Source organism: Pseudopodoces humilis, chromosome 1 (assembly GCF_049639895.1).
Source record: "Pseudopodoces humilis isolate 2021_Gansu_Grassland_sample_001 chromosome 1, ASM4963989v1, whole genome shotgun sequence".
NCBI lineage: Eukaryota > Metazoa > Chordata > Aves > Passeriformes > Paridae > Pseudopodoces > Pseudopodoces humilis.
In genome coordinates this window covers 47009397-47018685 of record NC_142200.1, presented here as the reverse complement: position 1 = coordinate 47018685, position 9289 = coordinate 47009397, and the positions used below count along the sequence as shown (strand labels likewise).

The following is a 9289-nucleotide window of genomic DNA, read 5'->3' as shown; positions in this document are numbered from 1 at the left end:
GACTAACTAGCCAGGGGACTCACAGCCAACCTGTGAGTGGTTCTGTTGTGCAAGTCAAATGGTGAACAACAGGGAGAAATTTTTTTATATCCCTATGGTAAATGATCAATTAACCCCAAGGAGACAGTCTGCACTCCCCCAGTATTTGTGGTATGTAGGTTCATAGTCTAACCTGGGTCTCTAAACTCTCTCAAACGTCAATAAGAACAAGAGAAGAGGGATTGCCTTTTGAAGATGTTCATTTAAGAATGGGATGAAACTTCCAAGACATTTTCACTGTCTATAAATAAAGATAGATTAGATCTCAAGTTTTATACTTCTAGAAGTTAGGCAAGACTGCCTCCTCTGTAAGTAAGCCCTGTTTAAAAGGATTATTTCACTCTAGGCTATAAAATAATTTGATTTGATTAGATGTGTTTGGCAATGGAGATGTGTCAATTAGGAGTAATGGATCTAAGTTTCAGTAGAGCCTCTGAAAGAGCCACCCATTGTGAAAAATCCAGAGCAGACTGGAGTATTTTATAGAATAGTCAGTATTATGCATACCTTTTCCATTTTGTTGAGATTGCTTTTCATATGGTCTTGCACTTTGAAAACATTTAGACAATAGGCAGTATTACTTTTTATTACATACAATTAGCTAAGTAGCCTTGGCAAAATTATTTTTTTTTAAATTAGTATTTCCTGATGAAGAAAAGACTAATCTATATCTAGATATCCCTGGGGGAAAAACGAGTGTTTGATCTATGGGCCTCATGAGTATACTAACCATGCATTCAAAGATACATGGAAATTCTTTATAATGTAGTTAAAATGAACAAATGCAACTACAATCAGAAAACACTTCTTGAATAATTTCAAGCAGTCACCATGCTTTTAATTTCCCTTTTAAAACTGATGGTAGTATTGATAACATTTTGTTGTATAGTAAAAAATCTGTATCTTCTCCCTGAAAGAGCTCAAAATGGATTGTGCTAATCACATGGTGTATAAAAACCAGGATAAATCCAAAAACCTGAATTCACACTATGTGATTCAGTTTACTCAGCTACATTCTAAAGTAATACACAGATTAGGTAATAAAAATGATTCCTTGATCAACAGCTAAAAAAAATGATTCACTGAAAGATCAGTGAATTCTGGAAGTGAAATATGACATCAAAATTTGTGTAAAAAAAGAAGAAAACATAAAAACTATGTAGACAGTCAGTTTTGACAAGCGCTCATTTACAGAATTTTCCCTAACTGAGAACATATTTTTTGCAGTACATGTGGTAGGTAGTACCAAAAAGGGGTAGTCCTTTTCCACTGTTTTATCTGAAACAAAATTATTTAGAAAATTATTTAGAGACACACTGTCTCTCATGCAGCGCATTTTCCCTTTGGCTGGAATCCAGGCTACTGTTAAGGACAGGCTTCCTAGCAAAGGAAATAGCATCCTGCCATGCCTTTCATGATGGATGCTGTACAATTACCAATTTGTAAATCTGCAATACCAAATATTTTATAGAAGCTTCTAAAAAATGGAGACTCCGCTACAGTTTCTAGAGTCAGTGTGACTAAGATCTAATTGAATAACTCCAGGACTTTTCTACAACCATCCTTTTCTTTTTGTGAAGTGATTATCTCATTAACAGTCGTCATTCTAAATGACCTAAAATCCTATTAAAATAAAAAAGGGATAGAAAGTATATGCCTGTCACTATGTACTAGTGCTGAATTTCCAGAAAAGCCTGATGATAAGTTGCTCAATTTGTATGGAGTGAGTAATGGAAAGATAAAGCAAGTATATCCTTACTAGTTATAAGAAACACTCTTGTCTCTTTCATCTTGCTGTGCACTATCAATCTTTTTTTGGTAGGTGTGCTAAATCTTCACGCTAAAAATATGGATGCCAAAATATGGATTTTAAAAGCATTTCAATGAAATTATAGTGATAAGGAAGCCTAGATATGATGACTTGGAATTGGAATTACAGCAGTGTCTGAGTATCAGATCTGAATTCAGTTTAGCTCTGCCCTCAGACTGTCTGCGTTAATGACATCTAGTTTTATGTACTTTCACTCCCCATCTTCATCTCATGCTTTCTATTTCATGCTATCCACCTGTTTCACCCATTTAGAATAAATGTTTTTGAGGGAATAGCTCATTTCATAGATGATGCCCCAATGTTAAACAGACCAAATAGTATCAGTCCTAATCCTAATTACGATATTACAATTAAGGAAAGGATAATTCACATCAAAATAATAAAGGGGTAAAGTATGAACCTTAAAAGATCACTGGTGATTCATACAGAAGGACAGAAGTTATTTAGTAGGTTCAAACCAGAGTTACCCATCAGGATGGTGGGATTCACTTTAACCCCAAAAAAGAAATCAGAGCAAAGCCTGCAATTGGATTTTAACAATGACAAAACCAGGTCTGTGGAATTCAGACACTTCATTCAGGCAAAATTTAATACCAAAGGTTTCATATGCTGGGTCAACTAAAACATTGATATTAAAATAGGATAGAGTGGGTTTAGTATGTATGAAATCAATAGTTCACAAATAAGCAGAAATTAAAGCAGAGAGTTCTCTCTTGGGTGACTATTTGTTTATTTCTTTGTGTTTTTTGAAGCCTAATTCCTGAAGTTGGATACATCAGATTATCAGTGAATATTTAAATGTAACAGGCACGACAACAATAAACACAAGCTGCAGTTCAGAGAATGATCTAAGATGAACTTAAAACCTTTGCTTGTAGGATTGAGAAAAAAAGTTGAAATCTGTTGAAAGTTTGCCTTTATGGCTTGGAAGAGGGAAATGGACTTCCAGAGCACTTATTAAAGGACCTTATCCCTACTGCTGTCAAACCCAGCAAATATGAAGAAAGTGAAGAGACTTTCACATACATGCAGAGTGAAACAATATACAATGAAGGCTCAGATCTGAATGATACCTATCAACTTGTTAAGTTCCACAGCGCAGTGGCTCATCAATCTTTGCACAAAGTATAGTATCATAGAGTGTTGTTATACAGTAGTCCTTTACAACAGAATAAAGGTGATGGTATCTTGTGAGTATGAAAATGACCAAAACTCAACCTGCTATAGACAAGTTCTTCTGTATTGCCTAGTCAGCAATCAGGAAATGCTGTTTGCTAAACAGGGTGGTTTTTTTGATGCTGCCTCTTGACCTCAGTATTAATTGACCTTGGTTCCCAAAGTGAGTCTCTAATTGCTGTGCGACTGTATATCTGCTGTCAATAATTCCAAATTATTGACATCAATTTCTCACTGCTCGAAGTTGTGCTTTCTTGCTCCCTCAAACGTCCTTTTGTTCTTAATGCCATCATGTTCCCCAAAGTGTGTGGTCTCTCCTTTATTTCACTCCAGCAGCTGCTTTGGCATTCTGCGTCTTCTGTTTCAGATACATGAGTGGCTCTGCACATTTGTGTTGTGAATATCATGGCTTCAAACCCTGAAAGACTTTTATGTCCCAAAATGTTCTCATTGCAGATTTTATCCTGCCATCTGATGTGCAATATGGCCCACAGATGGTACAGATGAAACCACCCTACAAGCTGTAAATGTTGATAGTCAAAATAAGAAGTTAGAAGAAAACATATAATTAGTGTCTCTTCAAAAAAGCAAAACAAAGTCCAGATAGGAAAAGAGTTACTGCATTAAAGCTACCAGAATAATTCTCCCTCATTCAGTATATATCTCTAATTAAATCCAAACACAAATTTCAAGGAAAATCTAGACTGCAATCACTAGGATCAATTTAGATATAATTAAGTAATCAGAGTTATCGTATGCGATAGCATAGTATTATACAGGTACCTTGATACGCTTTCAAATCTTTCACAAACCATTAATAGCAATAATAGTTACTGTCTAAATATGTTCAGAGCCACATGGCAACATTATCTCAAGAGAACTGACAGTGATGTTACTTATTTCCATTATATTTGTGTGTGGTATCAATAGCAGAGTTGGCATACACAGCATAAAAATGTATCACTTAGAACTGGCATAGTGACAGAGTTTGATCCTAAAGCCTGTTCTGATTTGGTAAATCATCTTAAACTCTGATTCAACTAAATTTTTAGCTACCTGTTGTTATTAGCAACTTTATAAATACAGAGATACCAATATGTTTAGGCTAATGGAGGTAGCATGTCTTCAGGTAATCCATGGCAGAAACCCAGCTGTAAGCAATTCAAGCATGTGAATAGTCCTCTCAAAGACAACTGATGTAGCTATTCACATAAAATATGCATGAAATCAGAATCAAAGTAGCCAGTGAACAACCCAGTTGCAAAGCTTTATTTGGGACGTGCCTTGGTTTTGAACTTTATATGAATCTAGCCTTTTTCTGCATTAATCAGACTCTTGGCTATAGCCATGAGCTCCAGAACTTCCTTACATTTATTCTCCTGATAGTTGTTCTCATTTCTGGACCATGCAGCATTTTTGCAGTGCCACACTGTTGGTATGCTACCTCTACTTTCTCCAAGGGGTGTGGACACTTTTTTGCTCCCACTTTTTGATGGGAATGATGCTGGAACTTAGTGTTTTAACCAACAAGTACAAAAGAAAAGGATGTGTCAAAACACTGGACTTCTTTTTGTCTATGTTACACTGCAGCAGGTTCCTGTCAAAACGAACAACACTACTGCATTTTTATCACTGTACTTTTTTTTTCTCGGATCTTGAGGCAGAAAGATAAAACACTGCATAGGATTGAGCCTTACGGGTCCCAAGAGATGAGAAAGACTTTTTTAAAAGCTCTCAAGAAATATGTCCTATGAAAAGCAAAAAGGGAGATGGTTTGTATGCTTGCTTAATCAATTCAAGGCAAAAGGAAGGAAATGCAAAATAATTTTTTCCCCAGTTCAGTGGGTATTTACCCTCAGAGCACCTGGCTATATTTCTAGTCTCCTTCCCTGCTATGTCTGACCTTCATCTTTATACACACCAAGGATCCAAACCCGCTTCTTCCCCATCCACTGGGATGCAGTTTACAGATCTAAATGTTCCTGATCCTTCTGTTTCCAATCTATACAACACAATATCCTTTACAATTAAATATCAGACATAGTATCAGTTCAATTTAATATCAGACACAAATATAGTCAGAGTGCCCTTCTCCTGTTCGCCTCCAGCAACCTCCTAGCATGCTAAGTCCCTTCAGCTTCTACTTCAGCACTCCTGGACCAGCTCCATTGCTAACTAAAGGAGGGGTAATCCTCCCACCCAAATTTCAGCTCTGCCCACAGCTCTGACCTGCGTGCACTGCAGGGCCATCTCTCACAGGGCAGATGGCACTCCCAGTGCCATCTTCTGCCCTAGCGGCCACCGAGCCACGCTGGATATCCGACAGGGTTTTGACACTTCCTATCTTAACTCCTCTCAGTGCAGGGCTTCGCCCCTTCCCTCACAGACTGGAAGCGTCCCAGTTCGCTCCGTCGTCACCGAGTCCCAGCCGCTACGTCCCAAGCCTTACTGCACTCCATCTGCCTCATGCCACAGTAGCGCCCGTTCCATCACCTCAATCCCTGACACAACGCTGGCACCCCCCTCCCAGCCCCGCCGCCCTGGGGCATGGCCGGGCTTGCCGCCGCCGGACACCTCCGCACCTGAGCGCGGCACTCCCGCAGCCACCGCCCGCTCCCGCTCCCACCGCCCACCGGCCCCCGACCCCTCTCCTCCCGCTGACAGAGCAGGAGGGGCGGCACCTGCGGGTCCGCCCCATTCTCCTCCCCTCGCCTCCCCTCCCCTCCTCTCCTCTCCTCTCGCCGAGAGAGAGAGACCGAGACCCGGAGGGAGGGAGAGAGAGAGGGAGAGACAGTGGCACCGAGGGCGCCGGCAGGGACTCTGCCTGAGCGCAGTGCTCGGCGTGAGGGGAGGGAGGGGGAAATTAAAAAACAAAAAACAAAGCCCCAGAATTTCAAATATTTAAATTTAAACAAAGAAGTGAGGGAGGTGTAGAAGGAGAGTGCTTCAACTTTTTCTCTCTCTGCCCAGCAAGGTAAGAGAGCGGTGCGGGGCTTTGCTTCGCTTTCTCCCCGGTTTCTGGGAGGGCACAAAGGTAGCGGGATCGGGCGGCGGCGGCGTCTCCGCTTGCCGAGTCGTGTTCGGCGTTGTCACCCCGCGGAGCGCAGCCCGGGGGCGGCGGCGGCGGGGGGCTGCGGGCTGCCAGCGGCACGGCGGGCAGCGCCCGTGTCACCCGCGGGCTGCGGACGCCCTCCCCTCGGTGGGCTCCAGCCCTTTGTTACCGGCGTCTTGGATCGGGACGAGAGGAATAACCCGAGCGGATGGAGCACGGCGGAGGTGGGAGAACCTTGGCCGGTGGGGCTACGGGAGCAAAGCAGCCGCTGTGGCCGGGCGGGCGGGCGGCAGCCAAGCCTCGGGACGAAGCGGGCGCGGGGGGTGCAGGTGGCTCAGCCGGGGCGCGGGCGGGCGGCGAGTGCGCGCCCCCGCCCCGCGCTGCCAGGCGGGCGCCCGCCGGCAGAGGGGGCCCGGACGCCTCGCCCCCCGCGCCCGCGGGAGGCTGCGCCCGGGGCGGCAGCGCCGGCTGCGGGTGGCCCGCGGGACGGGGGTGTTTGGGGGCACTTCTGCACATGTGCAGGCCGGGTTTGAAGAGGGAGGGGAGGACAGGGCGCCGGGCCCCCTTCGCGGCGATGAGGGGATGTCGCCGTGGCGGAGGGACGGCTGTGTCCCCGGGAGACGCTGCGGCCCCGACGCGCGGTGGCGGCCGCGCTGTCCCGAGGGCCGTGTCACCGGCTGATAGTCCGTGAAGCTTCCATCGCGGGGGCAGCTGGCCGACACGGTTCCTTTGGTGTTGGGAAGTAAAGGTAAAACGGGAAAAAAGCGGCTGGGATGAAGGCGGCGGCGGCTCCCCGCGGCAGCTGACAGATGTACACAGGGGTCTTTAGGTACCGCCGGGTCCGGCCCTTCCCTCCCAGCGCTCCCCGAAACCTCCGAAAGACGAAAACTTTGTGTACACCATTTCGGCCAGCTCAGCGGGTGGGCCAAGCGCTGCTGTTTGTTTAGGCCCCAAGCCTGCAAATATTTATCCACATTCTGAAATTTAGGAATTATCAATGGTTAGATGTGTTTGAAGTGCGGGAGACTCTTTCAGTTACCCCGTGGAAAAATGCTCCCATGTCTGCTGCTTGTCAGTATGTTTGCTTTGAATACGCTGAAGATAGGACCTTTTTTTGTTTTTTACATTATTCCATTTACTTTTCTTTGAATTGGTGCTTCTTCAGACTTTTCCACTGAATGGTACTTTAAGTATTACTGAAATAATACTTCATATTCTTCATACTTCATTGATACCTTGTTACAAAGAGCTTTTTAAAAGATGGAAATAAAAAGGCTGCTGAGAAGAAAGTGTTGTGTCTTATTGCCTGACTAGGAATTACGGAAACTTAATTTTATTTATTTTTACAATTATTACTCTTGTTAGAGAGGTGAAGCAAATAGGTGCAGTTATAGTTATACATGTGGTTTCTGAAGTAAAGCTTTAATCACTTTTAAATAATGTAATGCAGGCCTATGTTTGGTTTTTATTAAGGGATCTGCACCCTAAAGAGAAACAAGGATGGGTCTTATGTTGATTGAAAAACTTATTACATATGTGCTAGTGGATTAAAAAAATCTTTAACCATTTTAAACATTATGCTGTAGAATTTGCTTGTGAGTACAACAAAAGCACTTACGAAGCTGGAGGATTAGCTTGTTAAATACCTCTTTGCAAAGGAATAGGGATTGTGAGAGTATTGTCAGAGCTGCTGAGAAATATTTAGTTATTTGTAATTTTTAACATTGGTGGATTTTACAATAAACATACTTTTTCTCGTATATTCTCCAGTATTCTCAAAAAAATGCTTCGGAAAGTGAACAAATAATGCTAAATATGTGCCTGCATGTTTAAATTATTTGGTTCTCAGCCCTGAAGGTTTAATTCAACATCTGTAAATAAAGATAAAAAATTAAGTTTCTATTTTTGCTTACTGTTGGCAGTGTTTGTGTGAAACAATTTTTTTCTAAGGTGTTTAACAGGAAAAAAAAAAATAGCTGTAAGAAACAATTTGTGCATACCAGGAATTTTTATTGGTTGGGTTTGGCTGTAGATAATGTAGCGATCATAAACAGTGAGGATTTTTTGGTAAGGCAGTTTTTAAGTCCACGATGTAATACTAAAGGTAATAAGCAGTAATAGGCAAGCTGATTACTGAGTTTTTACTGGGATAATTAAATTACGTGAAGTTTCTTAAGATCACATGAGGACATCACAGATGAAAGGAGGGGTGATCTGACTGTGTGAAAAGTTTGTCTAGAATTCAAAAAAACCCAGTTGGTTCAAGGTCTTCGAAAACACATAGCTAATGGCATTGATATTTGGCAGTTCAACAAATCACGTCCAAAGTATTTTGCAGATACAAGGTAAAGAAAATTTGGAGTCCAATTTAGGAGACTCTGATTAATTGCTATGGGATATAGAGAATGAAACTATTTTTTTAAGGGGAAAAATGTCTGTACCTTGAAGCCATCACACTATGAATGCTGGACTGTTTATTCAGTGTAAAACTAGACTCAGTATAATGTCAAAAAATATACTCTAGGAAACCTCTTACTGAAAGCTAAAAACAAAAATTGAATGCATTTCTCTCTAATTTTCAGTGTTTCTAGGAAATCTGGAGTGGGCATAGGATTGTAAGGATTTTATTTTCAGCAGTGTGACCAGTTTTGTAGTACCTTTTATATTAAGGATATGGTTTTTAAAAGTGCTTTTTTTGCTATGTCTCTGTACCATATGCTTTGTATTTAATTCTTTGAATGACCACTGAAATGCAGCCAACTTTGGGTAAATGTGGCAACTGTTAACTAGCGCTTAGCAACAGTGCGCAATAATCAAGACGGGAAGTGAGGAAGAATACCATGTCTAATTGAAGCTACAGGGGGCATTTAGCTAGGTAGGACATAATTAACAAAACATGGAGCTTGGACATGATATTAAGGCATCACCTTTTGACTCTTGCCAAAAAAGGATTGTGAAATCAATAATGTAAGAAAAGCATCTCAGATATTTGGCTTTATACTTCTGAAGAACAGCCTCTTTGAGATGTATGTGCTTTGCCTATTCTTGCATAGTCATTTTTTGCACGTAATGCAAATGATGCATTTTCTTTTGTTTCTAAAACATAATTGTGAGGGGGAGAACTGTTGGGAAAACCAATAAATGAAGGAGTATTAAGCCCTGACATTCTGACAGTCATGTCTTAGAGAATG

The 9289-nt window shown here is 41.9% G+C and overlaps 1 protein-coding gene across 7 annotated transcripts in view; it reads left to right on the top strand.

The window, feature by feature from the left end:
* The first annotated feature begins 5863 nt into the window (after positions 1–5863).
* The window catches only part of GREB1L (GREB1 like retinoic acid receptor coactivator), a 133213-nt gene continuing 129787 nt past the window's right edge, over positions 5864–9289 (top strand). For all 7 annotated transcript variants that reach the window (XR_015773294.1, XM_088059950.1, XM_088059942.1 and 4 more), the window contains exon 1: positions 5864–6020. The gene's annotated coding sequence lies outside the window, so the exon portion shown is untranslated. The remainder of the gene's footprint in view (positions 6021–9289) is intronic.